The 22,840-nt window shown below is 39.4% G+C and overlaps 1 pseudogene; it reads left to right on the top strand.

The window, feature by feature from the left end:
• The window catches only part of LOC114030777, a 53,456-nt pseudogene that overhangs the window by 24,126 nt on the left and 6,490 nt on the right, over positions 1-22,840 (top strand).

Genomic DNA, 22,840 nt, shown 5'->3' with positions numbered 1-22,840 from the left:
TTTAAGCGACTATCGTGTGCAAGGCTCCAGGATTAGATCTGACCTTTGTAAGCCTAGAATTCCAGGGTGGGAGTATGGGGAGGGGGGAGGGATTGTAGAGAAGCCAAAGGCTCCTAGCCCACAGGTTACGTCTGTAATGCTTCTCCACTGCCCTATCATCTGGGTTTTCTCCCTAGGAGTCATGTTCGCTCTTTCATAGTCACATTCCAGTCATGAATCCCATTCTACCAAGACTATGATTCTTATGATAGCATTTATATTAGGATCTCCACTTCCATATTTTGTGCATTTGTATGCAGACATCTGAGTTTGTCTCCTTGACTTACTGGTCCTTGCTACTGATGCTCATTCTTCTTTCTATGTCTCTTCCTCCATGTGCTCTACATCAGTGGTGTCAGACTTGGACAGATATGGACCAACTACATGTTGATTTAGAAAACCACAAATTAACATTATCCACGTTGCATTTCTGGCTTGCTGTGAATTGGACACCTCTGCTACATTGCAGCCAAACAGACTACATGCTACAGAGACCTCTCCACCCCCACCCCCACTCCCACCCCAAATCCTTCCTCTTCAGAATGTAAGCTCTGTGAAAGCAGGGCATGTTTCCTCTTTGTTCTCTAGCACAGTGGCATGTACATAGTTGGTACTCAATGACTAATAAATGCTTGCTCCATTGGACTGGCACAAGGACATAAGTGAAATAGTCACTTCCCTCCAAAAGTTTACTTTGCACCAGTGGCCTACAACTTGTATGCTGACATGCAGAATGATTGGAAAAGAGGAAAAGAGAACAACTTCATGAAGGAGTCAGCACCTGACCTGGGCCTGGAAGGAAAAGGACACGAGGAGGACAAGATCTGGAGGGGATGTGTTCCTTGTGTGAAAGAGATGGGCATAGATTTGGGAGAAGGCAGGCAGGAAGAGATCAACAATGCCTGCAGAGACTGTCCCAGAGTGCTGCTAGAATGCTTACTGTGTGGCCCTGGTGATCATCATTGAGCCTTACTTTGATTGCCACAATCCCATGATAAAGATGGCAGGAGCAATTCCTGTCATTATTCCCTTACGCCATGTGAGTACGCTGACAAGGAGGCTATGAAATGAATGAATGGGTGGAGGAGTCCAAAACACCCTTCCAAGGGATTCTGTGGTTATTCTGGACAATGATAGTGTGAAAATGGTATTTCTGAGTTTGTCAACATCTCCTAATTAGTTATGGAATCTTTTTCACTGATTGTCAACAACTGCACTAGAAAGCAATAATAGCAACTCACATTTAAGAAACACTTAAGAAAAATTAGTTCAGTAGTTTATAAAGCTCTTTTCTTCTAATAACCTTGTGGCCCTTTAAAAATGGTATGATTTTTAAGGATTTCTACCCAGCTAACTAATACATGAAGGTAAAGCACAAAATCAATTATCTCAGAATTGGTGCTAAAGGGGTAGCCTAGTTCAGGTGGATTCCCTGCAGAGGCATATGTTCTAATGTAGACATATGGGATGTCTCCAAACTGGTCTCTATACATCTAGCCCTCTAAGACACTCAAGCAGGACAGAGCCCAATATTTTCTATTTTCCTTGTTCATTTTTGAGAATTTCTTTACCTTACCTTCCTGTAACTCTTTCTTCATTTATTTTTGTTTTATTTTTACTTGCTCAGCAACAATAATTATTGACTTTAAGTTAAAACACATTTTCATTTTTCATTCCTAATATCCTAGAAACCTACTAAGGGAAATGGATGGTCCAGTGCCTCATGGATATTAGATCTTGAAGAACTGGAAAGTAAAATTAGTTCAAAAACCAAAATTCTTATAATAAATACTCTATACAATCCCACTGGCAAGGTTAGTCTTTTTCCTTTGCCCCAGTTAGTAAAATTTATAGCTTTCATATGTATTATGTAACAGATTCTTTTATATATTTTTGTATTTCAGATATTTTCCAAAGAAGAGCTTCAAGGAATTGCTGATATTTGTATTAAATATGGTATCATTGGCATCATTGATGAGGTTTATGAATAGCTGATATATGCTGGACAAAAACAAGTTAAAATAGTTACTAATTAGTATGTAGATCCATAATCTTAAAGTAAGTCTGGGCTTATGTGGAACAACCAGCTAACCTGTTTCTTAGACCCAGATATCTGTTGTTTGCCATGGGCACCTAAAAATACAAGAGAGTGGCAGTAGGTAAGGTAAATGTTTCTTTTTATCAATTCAATAATCACAACAATTATTTACCTTAGCATGTACATTAGAGGGCCAGCATGGTGGAGCGGATAGAGAGTTAGTCTTGTAACCTGGAAGGCCTAGGTTCAGATCCCAGTTCTGACTCATTCCTGACTGCAGGATCCTGGGAAAAATTACTTCAACTTGCAGTGCCCTAGGTACCTTTCTTTGACTATACGTTGCAGTATGTTTTCTGGTAGGGAGAGTTTCTTCACTCAATACCAATGAAATCACAAATTAAAAAAAAGACTCATGTTACAACATATTCTCATCATAAGAATGTGTAATACTCATAGTTTCTGAAATATAAAGTTCTGAGTCTTTTCGTTCATGTTTCTGAAATAAAGCATTTTGAAGATATACTTAAATTCACCTTCATTATTAACTCATCCTCATATTATTTAAGTGAATAATCAGGTGAGTGAATATATAATTTATACATATATACACATACACATATGTACATATAGCATATCTGCATATATCTGTCTGTGTGTATATATAAACATACTGCACAGATTATATACTAACTGACTAGATCCAGTTAGAGCATTGGAGTTTGGCTAGATAACCTGTAACAACCTCTTTATCCCTAATAATAGCCAGTAGTTATAAGGGTTTATGCATGAATAGTCATAACTTAAGGGAGATTTGGGGCTATTATGTTGAATGATGATCAGTCGATAAGTATTTATTAAGCCTACAATGTTCCAGGCACTGTGCTAAGCACTGGGGATAGAAAGAAAGGCATAAGACAGTCTTCTGTTCTCCAAGAGCTCACAATGTAATGAAGGAAACAGTATACAAACAACTATGTGCAGACAAGATATTTACAGGTGATCAACAGAGGGAAAGCACTACCATTAAGAGGGATTGGGAAAGGCTTCTTGTAGAAGGAAGCCAGGTGGCACAGATGAGGAGGAAGTGACTTCCAGGCATGGGGGACAGCCACTTACTTCAAAGTTTAGCCAAAACAAAGATACTATCATTCTTCTTCCCATACCCCTTTGACCCTTCCCCAAAGCATAATCCCACTACATTGCTGTGTTAGTCTCTGGGCAACAGAGGGGAATTAGGCTTACAGCTCAGATCAGTTCCCACCTAGCATTAGTCCCACCAAGTTCCAAATCCAAAGCCCCTCCAGACTAGCTTCCTAGGATCCTGGCTTCTCAGGAGTCCCCTTCCGGGCAGGTTACAATATCTGACCTGGGATCCTAGGCACCAAAGTCCCCATGGCTTGAGCTTCTGTATCTGGGACTCCATTCTCTGCCCCTAGAAATGGGAAAAACAAACCAAGACCAAAACCCCAAGCCCGTTTTGCCAGGCCACCTGGCTTGAAGGTAAGAGGAAGGAGGCCCTTAGGTCACAGAAATCAAGTTAGTATTCACTACTTTTTAGTTGGCTTATCACCAAAATATAGCTGTTCCTGGGTTCCTCAGGATAGAATTTGCTGCTTCTCTATCCTCAGGATAGAGCTGGACTGTCTCCATTGATCAAGTCAAACCAATTCCCATAATGCCAGGGTCTCCAGAGCGCCAGAATACTTCTTGTGGTCTTTCCACAGTGGTAGGTGCTTCCCAAGATGAGTAAAACAGTCCTATCTGTCAAGGGGTGACAAGGACACACATGCCATGCCTATAGCATGAGATGGATTAGACGTACTCTAAAAAATGTCAGTGTACTAGTGATGCAAAGGAGGAGAAGGAGCAGATGTTACTGATTAGGAGGAGTCAGCAGAAACTTCATTAATGATGTGACATTTGAGTTGAACTTTAAAGGATGGATGATATTTTGACAGAGTTACTGAAAGAGGATCCTCTCTAGGGTAAGGGATTTGTATGAGAAGTGATCTGGAGGTGAAAAAGAACAGGAATCAATGAGAAATCTAGTTCCACTGAAACACTGAATACATGAAAGAGAATAGTGGGCACTAAGCCCAGGAAGAAAAGTTGGTTTATACTGCAATAGAAAATATTATTTCTTACCTAATCTTCTCTTAGCAGCTACTCTGTGAAATAGGTATGGTAGAGGATTTAAGTGATTAATGCACCAACTTGGCCAAAGTTATAGACCATGGCTGAAATCTAGATCTCCTCATTCTTACCTTTGTGATCTGATTATCAAACCATGTGCATGCATAGAATTTCTATACTTCTGAGACCTTGACTTTGGCTTTAAGGAGGGTTATCAGGGTCTCTGGGGAGAAGGAGCATCACTGCTGTTATATGGCACAACCTCCTGTCACCAACTAGGGAACATCCTTTTTCTACCAGCTTGGACCAGTTTGGTAGATAATTGGTACTACTGGCATGGCCATAAAGGAGAATAGTAAGAATAAAAGCTGAGTAGTGCAAGCTGACTCATCAAAGATGTTACCAAAAAAAAAAAAAAATGTTACACAGGGCCCCTGCTTCAAACTAATGAACTAAATAACATTTTTGTGAATCTTAGGATTTCAGAAGACTTCAATTCTAGATTCCAGATACAATATTTGCAACCTAAACCATATGGGCTAAGGTGCAAAGTTCTTTTGATCTCCATGAAGTCCTCTGGCCTTGGGAGACCTGGAACTACAAGATTGACCTGCCAGGCCAGATAAACCCTGATTAGAGCCCTAACACTTTGTCTGGGACTGAACCTACTTCAGGAATACAGCAAGTTGATTGGGTTTTTGACCTGTATTTACTTAAGGAAGTACTTTCCTGAATGAGTAGTTTATGATGCAACATGAGAATTTTATCATAAGTGACTGCTTGAAGTATATGCAGGCTTGAATCTTTCCCCAGTAGGAAGGTAGAGAAATAGAGTCATTTGAAATCACTTTTAAGATTTTAAAGGGGGAAGAAGAGTAGCTAATGAACCAAAAGCATTTTATGCCCAACATAAAATATATCTACATGATAATGGCTCTGCTCAAAGCTCCAGAGTTTGAGTTAACTTCATTTAGGGATGTTCTTCCAACAGGTCATTTTAAATGACCATGAAATTTATTGTTTAAACCTACAAACTATAAACCCTTCAGAGTAAAAATGTAACTAATAAAATAGCTTTACCAAAGAGAAGCAAGACATCTTTTTAAACTCAGCTTTTTAGTTTTTATCACAGTCTATAAAAATAAAACAAAGGCGAAAACGAGCCCACTATTTCACTATTTAGAGAGGGCCATTCGCTCCCATTAAACTTTACCTACGCCATGAAATGCAGTGACATTTGTTTCAGGAAAGATTCACAATGGTTATTACATCAATTTGCAGAATGTAGTGGTGGTTCTTTAACATAATATAATAAGGGTTTCCAACCATATGTCAGGAAATTAGTAACATGTTTATGTTGTCACATAGGCAGTTTTCCCTAGAGTGGGGCTCTCTATCATGTCTCTAACACTTATCTGACTTATAAAAGTATAAGCTACCTATGAGTAACACAGCTGCCTTGGCTGATTTAAAGAACATGAACACAGATTGTAACTGAGGATTCTTGTAGCAACACCAGTGACTCATGTGATTATCTGTAACCTCATTTGAGTGTTTTCGCTAATCCTCAGACCCATAGCACTGAGACAGCAAAACAAGTAACAATGGTCAGTGCTGGGATCATACTTTAACAGTTAAAGGACATAGCCTTTAGAGGAATTGATCAATTACACATGAAAAGTGACATGTAATCACACTTAGAGTTTTCACCAATTACTTTTTGAGAGATTTATTTTGTAGGGAGCTTTGAGAATTTATTGGGAAATATCTGTTATACCCAAGCAAAATGTTTCAAGCTTTGTTGTGGTTCTTATTTTTTTGAGAAAAGAAATAAGCATAGGAATTTACCAGTTACCATAAATATTTATTGGAACCAGGTACACTGTTATCTCCTTTCCCGCTAATGCATCCTTACTTAGTACTTCTCCCTCTTCCCTAATCAGACCATGGGCCCATACCATGAGAAGTAAATTAAAGTTTGAGAGTATTCAGGGAAGGGTCACCACGATGGTGAAAGACCTCGAGATCATATCATAAGAAAATCGTATGAAGGAATTGGAGATGTTTAGCCTAGAAAAGAAAGGACTTGGGGGGAGGGGGGTGGCATGTGAAACTGTCTTCAAATATTTTAATAGCTGACATAAGGAAGAGAGTTTAACCTTGTTCTTTTTGGCCCCAGAGGGCAGAACTAAAAGCAAGGGGGTGGTTGTAAAAGAGCAAACTGGGGGTTGATGTAAGAAAGAACTCTCCAGCAACGAAAGCTAACCAAAAGTGAAACGAGCTACCTTGACAGACAGTAGCTTCTCATTTCCAGAAGTCTTCAGTCAGAGGCTAGACAACAACTTGTATGGTATGTCATAGAGAGAGTATTTGTTCAGATATTGGTAGGATTTGATGGTCTCGGAGATTCCTTCCAACTCTTGAGATTACATGATTTCATTAAGTCCAATGCTACTCCAACATGATGACCTTTTCAAAATCCTTTGTGTAGCATCACTTAATTCTGGAAAAGCCTTCTTGTTCTCTTCTCCTTTTCATCAAGAATACCCTTGACATATGTCAATTGTTATCATGAAGGTTTTACAGAAAAGAGAAAGTAAATATATGAGTTAGTGGCTATTGATTTCTTTAGGGGGAGAAAATAATATAATCCATGATTTTTTCCCCATTATTCAGTATCATCTTTTCCTTCCAATATCTTGAAAATTGATCCTTGAATTCCTTTAAAATTGTGTTGCATCCATCTCAGATTTCCTTTTTTTTACAATTTTAATTTATTATTTATTTATTTATGACATTTTTTTAAAATTTGAGCTCCAAATTCTCTCCCTCCCTCCAACCCCATGCCCCTACCCACAGAGAAGGCAAGAATTATGATATCAAGTATGCATGTGAAATCATGCAGCACATATTTCCATATTAGCCATATTTTTAAAAAGTAAAAAAGAAAGAAAGAAAGCAAGAAAATTAAACTTCAATTAGCACTTTTCAGAATTAATCAGTTCTCTCTCTGGAAGTGGATAGCATTTTTTTATCATGAGCCCTTTGGTATTGTCTTGGATCATTGTATCGATCAGAGTAGTCAAGTCTTTCACAGTTGATCATTACAACATTGCTGTTACTTTGCACAATAATCTCCCATTTCTTCTCACTTCATTTTGCATCAGTTCATATAGGTCTTACCATTTCTGAAACTGCTCCCTTCATCTTTTCTTACAGCACAATAGTACTTCTTCACTTATCATATGCTACAACTTGTTCATCCATTCTCCAATTGATGAACATCTCTTTAATTTCCAATTCTTTGCCACCACAAAAAGAACCACTATAAATATTTTTGTACATATAGGTCCATTTCCTTTTTTTTTCTCTTTGGGATATAGACCCAGCAGTTGTAGTGCTAGGTCAAAGGGCATGTATAGCTCTACAGCCCTTTGGGCATAGTTCCAAATTATTCTCCAGAATGGTTGGACCAGTTCACTACTCCACCAGTAAGCAGTTCATTAGTGTACCTGATAGGTGTGAGCAGTACCCCAGAATTGCTTTAATTTGCATTTCTCCAATCAATTGTGAGTTAGAGCTTTTTTTCATATTACTATAGCTTTGATTTATTCTTCTGAAAACTGCCTGTTTAAATCCTTTGACCATTTATCAACTGAGGAATGGTTCTTATTTTTACGAACTTGATTCGGCTCTATACACAGTATATATTTGAGAAATGAGACCTTTATCAGAGAAACTTGCCGTAAAAAGTTTTCATATCACTTCATTGTCGATGGTGCCTTTTAGCATTGTGTAGTTTTCCCCAGTTTCCTCTTGTAATTAGGTCTATTTTTTCTTTTGCTTTGTATGGGATCATGATTGCTGCCCCTGTCTTTTATACTTCAACTGAAGCAAATTAGTTTCTGCTCTAGCCCTTTATTTTAACCCTATGTGTGTCTTTTTTTTCCCAAGAGTGACTATTGTAAACAATATATTGTTGGATTCCAGTTTCTAATCCATTCTGCTATCTGCTTCCATTTTATGGATGAGCTCATCCCTTTCACATCAACAATTATCATTACAAACAATGTATTTCCCTCCATATCATTTTATTCTGTTTCTTCCTTTCTCTCTCTCTTTTTATCTTGTTCTTCCTCAAAAGTCCATGTAGCTTCTAACCACTGCCTCCCTTAATCCACCCTCCCTTTTATCATTCCCCTCTCTCCTGTCTTTCTTTTATCGCTTTCCCCTCCTATTTCCCTATTGGGTGAATTACATTTCTATGCACAACTAAGCACATTTATATAGTCTTCCCTCTTTGAACTAATTCTGATGACAGGGTGATTCAAGCATCTCTTGCCACCTTCCCCTGCCATTTTTCCTTCCATTGTAAAAGCTTTTCCTTTTGCACCTCTTTTGTGGGAGAAAATTTTCCCCAGTTTACCTCTCCCTTCCCCCTTCTCCCAGTGCATCCCTCTTTCTCGCCTTTTCATTTTTTTTTTGGAGATCATTCCAACATGATCAACTCATACTCATGTTCTCTGTCTATGTAAACTCTTTTTAACTGTCCTAATAATGATGAAGTTCTTAGAAGTTACATATATCATTTTCCCATATAAGAATGTAAATAGCTTAACTTTATTGAGTCCCTTATGATTATTACTCTTTCATCTTTACTTTTTTATGCTTCTCTTCAGTCTTGTGTTTGAATGTCAAATTTTCTATTCAGCTCTGGTCTTTTCATCAGAAATGCTTGAAAGTCCTTAATTTCATTAAATATCTATTTTTCCCTCAAAGGATTACATTCAGTTTGGTTGGGTAAGGGATTCTTAGTTGTAATCCTAGCTCCTTTGCCTTCTGTAAGATCATATTACAAGCCTTCAGCTCCTTTAATGTGGTAGCCACTAAATTTTGTATGATACTGACTGTGGCCCTATGATATTTAAATTATTTCTTTCTGGCTATTTGAAATATTTTCTCTTTGACTGGGGAGCTCTGGAATTTGGCTTAATATTCCTGGGAGTTTTCATTTTAGGATCTCGTTCAGGGGCTGATCAGTGGATTCTTTTGATTTCTGTTTTACCCTCTGGATCTAAGATATCATGGTAGTTTTCCCTGATAATAACTTCTTGAAAGATGATATCTAGGCTCTTTCTTCGATCATGACTTCCAGGTAGACCAATAATTCTCAAGTTATCTCTCCTCAATCTATTTTCTAGGACAGTTGTATTTCCAATGAGATATTTGACATGTTCTATTTTTTCATTCTTTTGATTTTGTTTTATTGTTTCTTGATGTCTCACGGAGTCATTAACTTTTACTTGCCTAATTCTAATTTTTAAGAAATTATTTTCTTCAGTGAGCTTTTGTACTTCTTTTTCCATTTGTCCAATTCTGTTTTTTAAGGAGTTCTTTTCTTCAGTGGATTTTTTGCCTTGTTAACCATTAGGCCAATTCTGTTTTTTAAGATACTATTTTCTTCATGTTTTTTGTGCCTTCTTAAAAATTATTTTTATTTTTTAAAAAATCACATTTTATTGCTACAAAGTGAATGGCTTATATTGTAGCCTTGGCTTCTTAGGGTTCAGTGTGTGACTATGAGGAATGGGTACACATTTGCTGGTTTGGGAGAAGGGTGTATTTGGAAAATTGTCGGGAAGGTCCATTCACATTTTCTTGATGGGCTGGCCAGATGCTGTGAAGGAGGCATGGCAAGCCTGTGCCAAGCCCCCAGTTAGATTCAGGAATTCTTGAAAGTCTAACTGCCCATCACAGTTGAGGTCCAGTTTCTTCATCATTCAGTCCAGAACACTGGGGTCCTGGCTCTGTATGAAGAAAGCCAGCTCTGTATTCATGAAGGCCAGGAACTCAGTCTTGGAGAGAGTGTTTAGGGAGTTAGTTATCTCTCAATCAAGTATACTTTTGGAAAACAACTATCATGGACTCAATGCATCTCTCTGTTTCAGTGGGGATGGTTTTTTTGGCCATTGTTGAGGGAAGAGGAGACTCTGGAAGCAGAGCCTCTCTAGAGAATAGTGTCAGAGAGCAAGCAAATGCTACAAGCAATGGATTCATGGGGCTCAGAACTTATCTCTGCTGTGCTTTTTTTTTTAAACCAAGCTGTTAATTCTCTTTTCTTAATTTTCTTGCATCACTTTCATTTCTTTTCCTAATTCTTCTCCACTCTTATTTCTTTCTTTAACTCTTCCAGGAATTCTTGTTTGGTTTCAGTCCAATTACCATCATTCTTTGAGAGTTTTTTGTAACTTTTTTTCACATTGTTGCCTTCTTCTAGGCTTATATCTTGGTCTTCCCTGCCAACATGGTAGCTTTTTAATGTCAAATTCTTTTTTTGTTATTTGTTCATTTATCCAGTCTATTTTTTTTACTTATAATTTTATGTTAAAGTTGGGCTCTGCTTATCTGGGAGTGGGGAGACCCTGTCCTAAAATTCTGGCCTTTTTATGCTGCTGTTTTCAGAGTAGTTGTTGGGGGGGGGGGAAGTTGCAGGGGAAGTCTACAGGTTTTTGGTGCTTCCAAGGTGGTATGATTTGGGGAGAGATGTGGTCACTGATCTCCTGGTCTTTGATCTGGTCTTTGCTTAAGAAGGGTCCCTGATCCTCTGCAGCTGCAAGCTCTCCCCCTAATCCCACTAGTGCTCTCTTTGCCTTGAAACTGGGACCAGGGCCCTCGCTCCCTTGTGATTGACCCCCAGCTCTCCTCTCTACCCTGGAGCTACAGCTCAGAACTGCATATAGGCAATAGAGTTGCCAATCAGTGCCAGCTATACCTAGTGCTGGCAAAGGGTCCCCTGTAATCTCTTTCTGACCAATTGTCTGACCCCTTACCATCTCTAGGCTGAGAGATCCCAAAGCTGCTGCTACTGCTACAGCTAGTGTTGCCACCACTGCATGTGTGGACTCTGATCAGGCCTCCCCCTGGTGCCACAGACTTCTCCCCTGCCAACCTCCTAAATTTTCTTAGGCTGGAAAACTGTCTCATCCCAACCTTTTGTCAGCTCTGCCACTCCAAAATTCGATTTGAGGCATTATTTTAAAGTTGTTTGGTGAGGAATATTGGGAGAGTTCAGCTGGGCAGGTGACACTAATCCATCATCTTGCATCCCAGATTTCTTCTTGATGCACTTAGTGTGGTCCAACAGGTTGTCCAGTCTTTATCTTCTATGGTACTATTGCTGTCTCCTCATATAGCACATAGAACATATGATATATGAATATAGTGGTTCCACTGTAACCAATTTTGAAAAGAGGTTGCTATAGAAATATTGACAGTTCTGTTCCCTTTTTCATCTGTTGTAGAGATGTTGTAGAATGTGTGTATGTGCAGATATGTAGATGTGTGCATGATGATGTAGAAGCAGTATCTCAGTTCCAGTTCTGCCTCTGATGTATACTGGCTGTGTGACCATGGATGGGCAAGTAATATGATTAGGTTTGGGTTATTAAGGAAAAGAGACATGGCTATACCCACCTTAAGATCACTTACAGAGTTTATTAAGTAACATAAAAACTATCGATGAACATATTCTTGCAAAACAAAAGTAAGGAGACATTTGAATTTTATCAATCTCACTGCCATACCCTCAGGCCATCTCTATCTTCCTTTGACCCAAGTCAGCTTTATCCAAGACAATAGCCCAAACTTAGATGGCCTAGAGGTGTTAGGAATGATGTGATTTCATAGCAAAGTAAACAACAGAAGGCTGGCATGCATAGCTGACAGTACCAATCTGAGGTAACTCAGTTCCTGGGCTTATAGGAACATAACAGTCACATTTATGTCAGGGAAAAGGCACATTGGTCTTAGTGGCTCCACCTTCTTGTAGATATATCCCAGTAGTAGGTGCTTGTTGGGGTGTAAGAGTGTTCAGGGAAGACTAGCACCTCTGGTATGAGGGCTGCCATGCCCTTTTCAGAGATGCTTTCCGTCTTTGGTATCCACCTGCCACCCAACTCTCACCTGTAGCTCCAAGAAGCTGTAGCATATGCCATGGCCACACTTCAGTAAGCTGTTTCTGCAGACAGGCCATAAACCCATCAGTAAGTCAGGGGGATGTCTACTCCTAGCATGTGAAGACCTCCTTCCCCCAGTGGAATGGGCAGATGAGAACAGTTTGCTCCATTGGACCATGAAGGCTAAGGAGGCAGAAGCTGTGGAGTGTTTAGAGCATTGTTAAACATTGAAGATGTCAAGGTCATCTACTGCCATCCTAAGCCATAACTGGTTTTCTTAACTTTTGTCTAGCCACTGGACTTTGATGATTCTGGAAAAGAGAGTGAGATCGATGACTTCAAGGAACGCTGCCTCACTTAAATCCAATCAATGTGCGAATCAAAAGATATCACTCACACCATTTTACCATTTTTATCTACATCAAAATCCCATGGCATCAGGCAAGTAAAGAAGCAGCAGGTGAAGCTACACTGGGAGCTTCAGTCACAACCTTGTACACAGACAGGCATCTTAGGCCATAGGATCATCTCACCAGACTGAAACAGCAATGGGATTTGGTAGCCCCCGGGTGTCTAAACAGCCTTTTTTTTTTTAAGGATGGCACTGCCCATCTCCTGGTATGCAAAAGGGGCTAGAAAAGGTGCCCTAAAATTATGTGTTTCACCTAACCTAACCCTGGCCTGCTTACCACAACAAGTGGGGATCCTACCCTACAGTCAAAATACAAAAAAAGTACAAAAACTTTGACAAAGATGATTCCCCTCCCCATTGGTACATGGAATGTGCACACACTTATGACAAAATCCATTAGACCTGAAAGACAAATAGCTCTGGTACCACATCCAAAGGTACTCCAGCCCTGAGCGAGACAAGGCTGGCCAATGAAGACCAGCTTACTGAAGTTGGAGCTGGATACATGTTTTTCTGGAATGGTCACAGTGTGGTGAAGCCAAGCATAGGTTTCACAATCAAAACCAATCTAGTCAACAAGCTTGAATACCTCCCAAGAGGAGTGAACAAAAGGCTCATGACAATGGAATTGCTACTTGCCAGAAAGTGCCATGCCACCATGATCAGTGCATATGCTCCCACCATGATGAACTTTGATGAGGCCAAAGATAAATTTTATGATGACCTGGAGACCCTCATCATCAATGTGCCAAAAGAGGACAAGATTGTAATTCTGGATGACTTTAAGGCCGGAGCAGGCACAGACTATCAGACGTGGCAAGGAGTCATTGGGAGAAATGGAATCGGAAACAGCAACTGTCACTTACAACTGAAGACTTGTGCGTCTTATGACCTTCTCATCACCAACTGTCTTCTCTTTATTTAAATGCAATAAAATCTCATGGATGCACCTTCACAGCAAACACTGACATTTAATAGACTATGTCATTGTAAGGAGAAGAGACAGACAGGACATGAGAGCGACAAAGGCAATGTGTGATGCAGAGTGCTGGACGAATCATATACTTTTCCTTTCTGACCTAAACATCCACATTCAACAAAAGCAGTGGCCCCAAGCAAGATGACTACCAGAAGACTTAATGTCTATAGATTACAGCGCTTCTCCACTATGACCTGTTTGTTGCTAACTTGGAGGGAAAGCTGAGCCAACACACTATTGGCAACAGTGGAGCAGAAAAGGAGTGGGCAGCTTTCAGAGATTCGGTGTAAAGCACTGCATTGACTCATCTCAGCCAGAACACTCACAAACATCACAAAGGTCTGACAAAAATGATAGGGAAATTCAGAAGCTGCTAAATAAAAAACGAGAATTCCACAGGGTTTACCCACAGGATAGTTTGAGCATCTCTAAGAGGCAGCATTTAACTCCATCAAAAGTTGTGGTTTGTCCTTCATTCTTGAAGAGGACCATGACATCAGGAAGATGATGCCATGACTTGCAATTTAATTGGATTTGAGTGAAGGAGGGCTATGCAAAGTCATCGCCTCATTTTCTCCTCCAGAGCCATCTGGGCTCAATGGCCAGATATAGATCAAGACAGCTAGAGATGGTCCAGGATGCAATGAAAGACCTTGCCCTTTTTAAGCTAAGGTTTTTCTGAGTTCTAACTTTGACTGAGGCAACACCCATTCAGTTATTAGGCCTGTTTAAGAAGTGAGTCAAGGGATAGCCCCTTTAATCAAAAATTTTTTTTAAAAAATATCCAACTGGGAGGGGAAGACCCTGAGGGTTGCTGGCCAAAAGAGAAACATTAACTATTTGCATTTACTCTGAGCCACAAGAGCCCAACAAATAACCATTAAGTGGTACTAGGGCAGGGACCCATTGATGACCAATCAATGAGAGCCAGAGTGAACCACTTTATTCATATATCATATGTTCTATGTGCTATGTGAGGAAACAGCAATAGCACCATAGAAGATAAAAACTGGACAACCTGTTGGACCACACTAAGTGCATCAAGAAGAAATCTGGGATGCAAGATGATGGATTAGTGGCACCTATCCAGCTGAACTCTCCCAATATTCCCCCTCCAAACAACTTTAAAATAATACCTCAAATTAAATTTTGGAGTGGCAGAGCCAACAAAAGGTTGGAGTGAGACCTTTTTCCAACCAAGAAGTTTGAAATAGCAATTCAAATATTTGAAATAATTTCTGGGTTCTTTTGGTCTCTTCATTGTGGTGACAACTTTATAGAAATTACACTTCTTTATATGCATTATACTTCTATGTTGTTGTTGTTTTTCAGTCATTTTTAGTTATGCCTGACTCTTTGTGATTTCATTTGGGGTTTTCTTGGTAAAGATACTGGAATGATTTGTCATTTCCTTTTGCAGCTCATTTTGAAAATGAGGAAACTGAGGCAAATAGAGTTAAGTGACTTGTCCAGGGTCACACAGCTAATAAGTGTCAGAAAGACAGATTTGATGTGAGTCTGAATCCAGGCCAAGCACTCTATCTACTGCACCACCTAGCTTTCCCCATTATACTCTATAGAAAGCTATACTAAAACATAATGATGTCTTTTCCTTTATCCCTTTCCCATTTTTGGCATTAATAATTTATTTGAATAGTTCATATTGGAGCTGTTGCATTTGTATATGCTACTTTCTCTTTGGTGTCAACAAATATTAAGATATATATTGATCCACTTTAGAGGATCTTGTCTAGTTCTTCACAGAATTTCTCTACTTCTCATTCTTTGCAACAGCATTTGACGCCTAAACTGCAATTATCTTCACATCTCTTTTCTTTTATGATCACTATGAGTCCTAAAAGGAGAGTTGGCCAATGTCCTATGATGTTTCTTGTTGACTTTGGGTACAGGTTGAAGCCTATTCTGCTAACTTCATTTTCCTCTCCAAGAAACAAGTACCAGCCTTCCCTTTAGCTGCAACTTCCATTTATAGTAATAACATCATTATTGATATGGTTCATTTCTACTTCATTGATGTTGGCCAAGGACCTTACTTTTAGGTCATCGGCCATTAAATTAATTTTATATTTTATATATTTTATGTATATATATATATATATATAATTTTTATAATTTATATATGGCTGGAAAACTGACATTAATGGCACCCTTTGCTCCTTTTCCACTACTCAGTCACCATCACAGTGGAAGCTGAAAGGGGCTCACAACAAAGGTGGGTGCCATTTCACGTTTTTATTTGTTTCAAAGAATTCATGACCTAATTGCCAGTCTATTCGTGATGAACCTCCCAGGGCTGTCTTTGAACAACAGATAGTCTATCTTTGAATCAGTGTTTGTTAATCTAGTATCTATTGACGGCGCCTCTTGCATCTGGCTGTGGTGAAATGCCCTTTTCTATCTCTTCTGCCCCTGGGCCTTCGGTGTCCTAGTCTGATTGCTTGTTATAACATTGTTTTGCTTGCTTTCTGCCGTGGTTCCTGAGGCTTCCAAGGTCCCTACCCTGGGACTTTCTCAAGGGCCCCTGCCCTCTTGCCCTATTGCTGCCTTCAGAGACAGAGCCTTGTAGGCTACACACGTTCCGGACCATCTTTGGGTGCCCTTCAAAGTTACCATGCTCTGACACTAACTTTGCTGACGGGCTCTCTTTTCTGTTGTCCATGGTGCAGTACTTGGGCATAAAAAGTCACTTAACTGTAGTTTCTATTGGTCTAGTGGAACTTAAGGGTTTTGCAAGAGCAGCTATATGGGAGCTGGGCCTTCATCCTCCTGTTCAGATAGCCTTCTCAGCCCAAAGTCTGTAAAGACTTAAGGACAGTGGAACTAATGATACACTTTTATTTAAAAAGAAAGTGGTGAAATGAGTCTCAATTCTAGCATTCATTCTTCACCATGCGTTTGTAAATTTGTAAACTGCATACAATTTTAAAATTTTCTATTCTCTCGAATTTGTTACTAACAATTAGATTATTTATATCTGCTCTTGCTGCTTCCTTTCTTAGCTTGGTTGGTCTACTGGTCCTAAGAATCTCATCAGACAAATGCAGATTGTACAACAAAATGTCATTTATACTTGTGCAACTCCTTTACAGATAAATGCACATAGTGCCCAGGGATTTATGAAGCATGCTTTCTATTTGAAGGCGGTACTTGATGTGATACATGTTTTAAATAGCTGAGTTCTTGCCTTCATGCCCAGAAGTCATACTTTACCCTACGTTGAGTCCAGCTTACATATAATATATTTGGGGAATTTAGGGAACATTATTAATTGCTGTAACAATGCTTTCATAGTAAATCCTTGATATTTTATATACAAAAATGGTTTTCCTAAAAAATGTTTCCATATCCAAAGTATTAGCTTTTGGCTGTTACCTATTTTGTGAATTATATTTTCACTGAAAAATGAATTTTTTCTAAGAAGCAAAAGAAAAAAAAATCCACCACTAAAAACTCCTGAATGGAAAAATTTCTATTTTAAAATGCTGATTTTTAACAAAGGTTTAAAATATTTTTCTAAGGCCTGCTAATTACACTTATATTGGATTCCTTTTCAACATCTTTTTTATTGATAACTTGGGTGAAAACATTCATAACAACAACAATAATAATAGTAATAATAATATCTGCCAATTTATGTAGCACTTTTAACATTTACCAACAATTTTATATAATCTCATTTAACAATGAGATCATGGATGACATGCTTCTCAAATTCAAAGAACACAGGAAGTTAGTAAGAGAGGTATTATATTAGATGATAAAATCAACATTGCAAATCATTGTAGCAGGCCAGATAGAAATCAACAAAATGAAAATTAGAGATAAATTATAGTTCAATGTTTAAACTCAAAAGCTCAGTATGAGAAAGATGAAAACCATGTTATGTGGTCAGTTTTTAAAAATTAAAGCAATTTTAGCCTGTTTATACAAATATAGTGTTTAGATGATGGTAAGTACTAATCTAATCATATTATTTTTAAAAACAATATTTTTCTTTTAAAACTAGTAATATTTAGTAAATACAATCCAGAAATATAGAGTAAAAGCCCAAATCACAGAATTTCAAAATTGGAAAGAAACCAGGAGCCCATATAATGCAACCAACAACCTGAACAAAAAAATCTCCTCTCCAGCATTGTAACTTCCTAACAAATGGCCATTGACTCTTTGCTTGAAAGTCTCCTGTCAGGAGAGAGCTGATATTTGCCTCGTCAGCTCATTCCTCTTTAGGAAAGCTCTGATTATTATGAAGTTTTTCCTGATATCACATCTAAATTTTCCTCTTTACAGATTCCACCCTAGAGGCTGCTTGGCATAGCATATAGAGAACTGGCCTCAAAGTTAGCAAAAATGAATTCTAATCCTCCTTCAAACACACAGGCTGTGTGACCCTGGGCATGTTGCTAAAGCTCTCATTGCCCCAGTCAAGTGTCTAAGAGCAAGTGCCAATCTGCATCAGTGGAAGGGCTCCACCATCTTTCCAGTCCCTCAGGTTTGCAATCTGCATCATCCTTCACTCTTCCCTCTCCCTCTATCTGATCAGTTTCTATCTGATTAGTTGCTAGTTCTACCTTTCTGCCATCTTCCCCTTGGTTTCTACTTCCCTAGCTCTCCCAGTATTTTGCCTAGACTACAGTCAGAGACTGAAATGGTCTCCCTGCCTCCTGTCTCTCCTCTGTCCAGGCTGTAGCCCATACACAGAGAATCTCCAGCATCTCCCTATCCCTTCAGGATAAAATACTAAATCCTCTGTTTGGCATTTCAAGTCTCTCATAATCGGACCCCAGCCTATCTTTCCAGAATTCACATCACTGTCCCTTATGCTCTCTACATTGCAGGCAAACCTATCCTGTCTGCTATTTCACATATACAGCGCCCATCTCCCATCTCTGTGCCTTTGGACAAGCGTCCTCCCCACCTGCAATGCTCTTCCTCCTCACCTGCCTTGTAAAATTCCTCAGTCGATTCAGGGCTCAGATCAACTGCCAATTTCTACAAGAGGCCCATCTGTGACCCCCACGAGGGTGTCGGAGGCAAGAAGTGTTTTCACTTTTGTTTCTGTATACTACATCACCATCATCATCATGCCTCTCCCAGGATAAGCATTACCTGGAACCTCAGCATCGTGGAGGTTGCTTCAGCTCTGGCACTATCACCTCCTCAGCCCCTTCCATTGCTCTTGTCCATCTGACCATCTGAAGAGCAAAGAGCTCCTCCCATCACTCCCCCTTGCAGAGGGCTCCAAATCCCAGCATCTTTTCACTTGCCACCAGCTGCTTTGTTGGTTTCTACTCCAACATTATCATCCTTTTTCCACACTGAATCCTTTTCGGTCTCTTTTGTGCATTGTCTTCCCCTATTAGATTGTAAGCTCACAGAGGGCAAGGACTGTCTCTTTTCTTATTTGTATCCCCAGTACTTAACATGCTGCCTGGAACACAGTAGGTGCTTAATAAATGTTTATTAATGTTAGTGTGTGTGTGTGTATATATATACATATACATATATATATATATATATAAACATACGCCAGTGTTTAGCTTAGCACCTGGCACATAGTAGGCACTTAATAAATCTTGTTGATTTATTGATCCCTGCTCTTCCCTTAGAAGTTTTTTTGTATTTACTTTATACATGTTTTATGATATTCTGTACAAGAGGTGTTACTACTCAGTGGACTGAGAGCTCACCTTGGAGCCAGGAAGACCTGGGTTTGAGTCCTGACTCTGCTGCATACTGGCCATGTGACTCAAGGCAAGTCACTAAGGCTCAGTGACCTGGGGCAACTCTCTAAGTTTATAAGTTGAAAGGTAAGTGCCAGTCAGCACCGGTGGAAAGTTCTCTCATCAGAAGTTCCCTCTGCCAGTAAAATCACAGGTCAGTTTCAAAAAAGAAAAAACATGTCTTTACATATATAATATATGTTTATGCTATACCTATCTTTGTATGAGCGTGTCAATTTTTAAATTGATTTATCTGTGTATGTGTTGGTTCCCCCAGTAGAGTATACAGTTCTTAAAGGTAGTGGCCATCAAAGGACTGGCACATACAAATGTTCTCTGCTGAGCCACGTCCAGATCTACTTATTTTACTATTGTCTGGCCTACATCTCTCCACATTGCCTACAGATCTCAGAAGAATAGCATTAATGGTTTTATCCAATGCAACTAGCATTTATTAAGCACCCACTGTGTACTATGTATTCTGCTAGGGGCTAGAGGTGCAAAAACAAAATGAAAAACAGTCCCTGCTGTCATAGAACACATATTCTCCTGGGAGAATACAATATGTATATATATATATATATATATATATATATATATATATATAAGCAAATATATCATAATTTAAGAAACATAAGGGAGAAAGCAATGACTAAGGGAATCAGGAAGGCTCCCTGTAGGAGGCAGCACATAAGCTGAGCCTGGAAGGAAGTTGGCGATTCTGCAGAGCTCCACCCATACCTTCAGCATAGCTTTGGCTGCCACTGGCAGGCCTTTTCCCCACGGTCCCTTGTTTCCTCTGACACTAGAACAGGAGACTAAGGCTTCTACATTGGAAACTGCAGACCCAGTGACCGACCCCCTTATGGTCATATCTTGGGAAACTAAGGTCTGTGGTTGGTCTCTACTTGTCTGGTCTTAGGGCCCATTCCTGTAAGTCATTATCACAGACTCACTGACTGCACTAGGTGGTGGAGGGTGCCACATCACAAAGGCAGGACATGGCAACTGGTACTACTACCCCTTGAGGGACTGAAACCTCTTACTGAGCAGCCCGTCCTACTCACTGCTGCACGGACTTGAAATTTGTCTACCTCCCTAATGGCTCAATATATTCCTCCTGGCTCTGCATCTCTTTGGATGGTTATACAAGCCGTATCAACCAAGGATGCCCTGCTCAATGATCCTGTTAAGCGCTTATTTAGGGTCCTATGAAATACTCTTCAGAGATACACCTTTCTTCCAGGGTCTGACCTGGCTTCTTAGAGCTCTCCCCCTACCATAGACCAATTATGTCTACAATATGAGAACCATTTTAGGAAACACCAGCCTAGGAGCGTGGGCTGGCTTGGATTTTTCTAGACTGGCTACAGGTGGCGTCAGAGGGGGAAAAGAGGCTAACATCTGGGTCAAGTTTATTGGTAACAGCTGCTGCCTTCCTGTTCAACAATTCTCCATCCTTCCTGAACGTGCTAACATAAAGCTCTTCCCGTGAACTTGGAAGAAAGGCTGAGACACTTTCCGTCTTCCACATAAATATATACTTTATGTGCCACTGTATGCCTAGCATCAGGGGGTCTCAACCTTTTCAAGTATACGGTCCACTTCTTAAATTCTAAATATTGTATAGACTACCTCCCCCATAACATAAATTGTATTGCTAGCATCCATTGACTGATGAAACACGAAATGACAAAAGTTTACTATGAATTCAATGACACTTTGAAATGTATTTCTGTTATTCATTGCAACAGCATCTGCATCCACTTAACAAATAAAAACAAGTATTATTCACATTGTTTATTTTCTTGGAACTAAACATCAAATGACAGTCCTTGGTGGGTTTGTGGATCCATGAGCCCTGCACAAACACCACAGCCACAACACCAGAGCCCTTGGCCCATAGGGTGGAAGCCACTGACCTCAGTCATTATTTTTCTAGTCAGTAAAATTAAACACACACGTATTAAGCACCTTCTGCATGCCGGGGCCTGTACTAGGTGCTAGGGATAAAAAGGCAAAAGCAAGACAACTCCTGTCCTGGTCACTCCAACCCATTAATCAGAGTCATTTGGTAATTCATCTTATTAGAAAAATAATTTGGCATCATTTTCATTCCACAGGGAAATTTTTTGTGTGTGATAACTTTTTTTAATGTACATCATCATGATTAAGAATATGATAGTTTCACATCCATAACCTTCATAGTAGGCAGGTAAACACTTATGAAGTCATAACCAGGCAAAAACATTTGTAGAAGTCAAAATTTGCATAAATTTAACCACAGCTAACACCACGAAGGAACCTCTCCTTTCTGCTTAGTTAAGTGATCATTGATGTATTTATTAGGAATGATACTGATTCTCTTTCATTAAATTTTCATTACAGTAATTAATGGGGAAAAAAATCATATATTTCCTCCCTGTTTTTGAACCTTTAAAATACAGGAGGCTTTGGCTCGAGCTTTTTGGTTTGACATTAAAGGCATGGATGACCAGAATGCTACATTTGTTCTCTGCCCTGGGAACTAGAACCAAAATGGGATCGGATGGTCCAGTTACTCTAAAGCATTGGACTGATACCCATAGGCCCCGAAGGGGGATACTTCATCATTGCTGATGTTTCGCTGCCAAGTTAGTAAAGGTTTTATAAATTTTTGGCGCAAGTAAACATAAATGTGGAATGATGTTTTTATTGGGTAGTTCCATCTATATTCTAACTATGGAAAAGAGCAATCTTCCTATGAGATTGGTAAAGGTTTGTCTACTCAGAAAATGCATGTAATATCAATTCCTTCTTATAGTAATCTTTGTCACAAGTAGTTCTAGTAAATCGGAATGTAATTTTATAATGGCTATTGAGCTAGCAGATATGTCATAACAAGTCCCTTTATAGAAAAGAGGAAAAAACTGAAATGTCCTGAGCTTAAGTTCTAAATCAATGCTCTAAAAAGTAAACTGTGTCTGGGACTCTATAAGAAGAACTGACTGACAGGCAGCTAGGTTACACAGTGGATAGAGCTCTGGTCTTGGAGTCAGGAAGACCTGAGTTCAAATCTGGCCTCAGACACTTGACACTTACTAGCTGTGTGACCCTAGACAAGTCACTTAACCCTGATTGCCTCACCAAAAAGAAAAAAAAAAGAGCTGACTGGTCATGAGACCAGACTGTAACCATCCAAATAATGTGGTTCTTGACACAAAGGGAACAGCAAACACGATGTGTTCCATTCTGAGCTGTGCTCCTCCATGAAGATGAGCTGTAGTGAACTAGGTGGGCTGGATTTTCCAATTGAATTCAGTTTGTCCTCTTGACATATCCCACCTTACTCTTATCAAGCTTAGGAGAAGCAAAAAAACAACAACAGAGAGTTGACTTGAAGTGAAGGTGCTAATGTTCAGAACATGAGAGCTTTAAAACAGAACAAATTTCACGCAGAGAACTGAGAAATCTGCCAAGTAGAAGGCCATCTGTAATAGGCACCTCCACTTCTTTCCTCTCACTCTATACTTAACTCTCCAGTCTGGCTTCTGACCTTAT

This window comes from Vombatus ursinus, unplaced genomic scaffold (genome assembly GCF_900497805.2).
Source record: "Vombatus ursinus unplaced genomic scaffold, bare-nosed wombat genome assembly UNPS02005264.1, whole genome shotgun sequence".
Classification (NCBI taxonomy): Eukaryota; Metazoa; Chordata; class Mammalia; order Diprotodontia; family Vombatidae; genus Vombatus; species Vombatus ursinus.
Note: the sequence above shows the minus strand (reverse complement) of the source record. Positions and strands in the feature narration are given on the sequence as shown.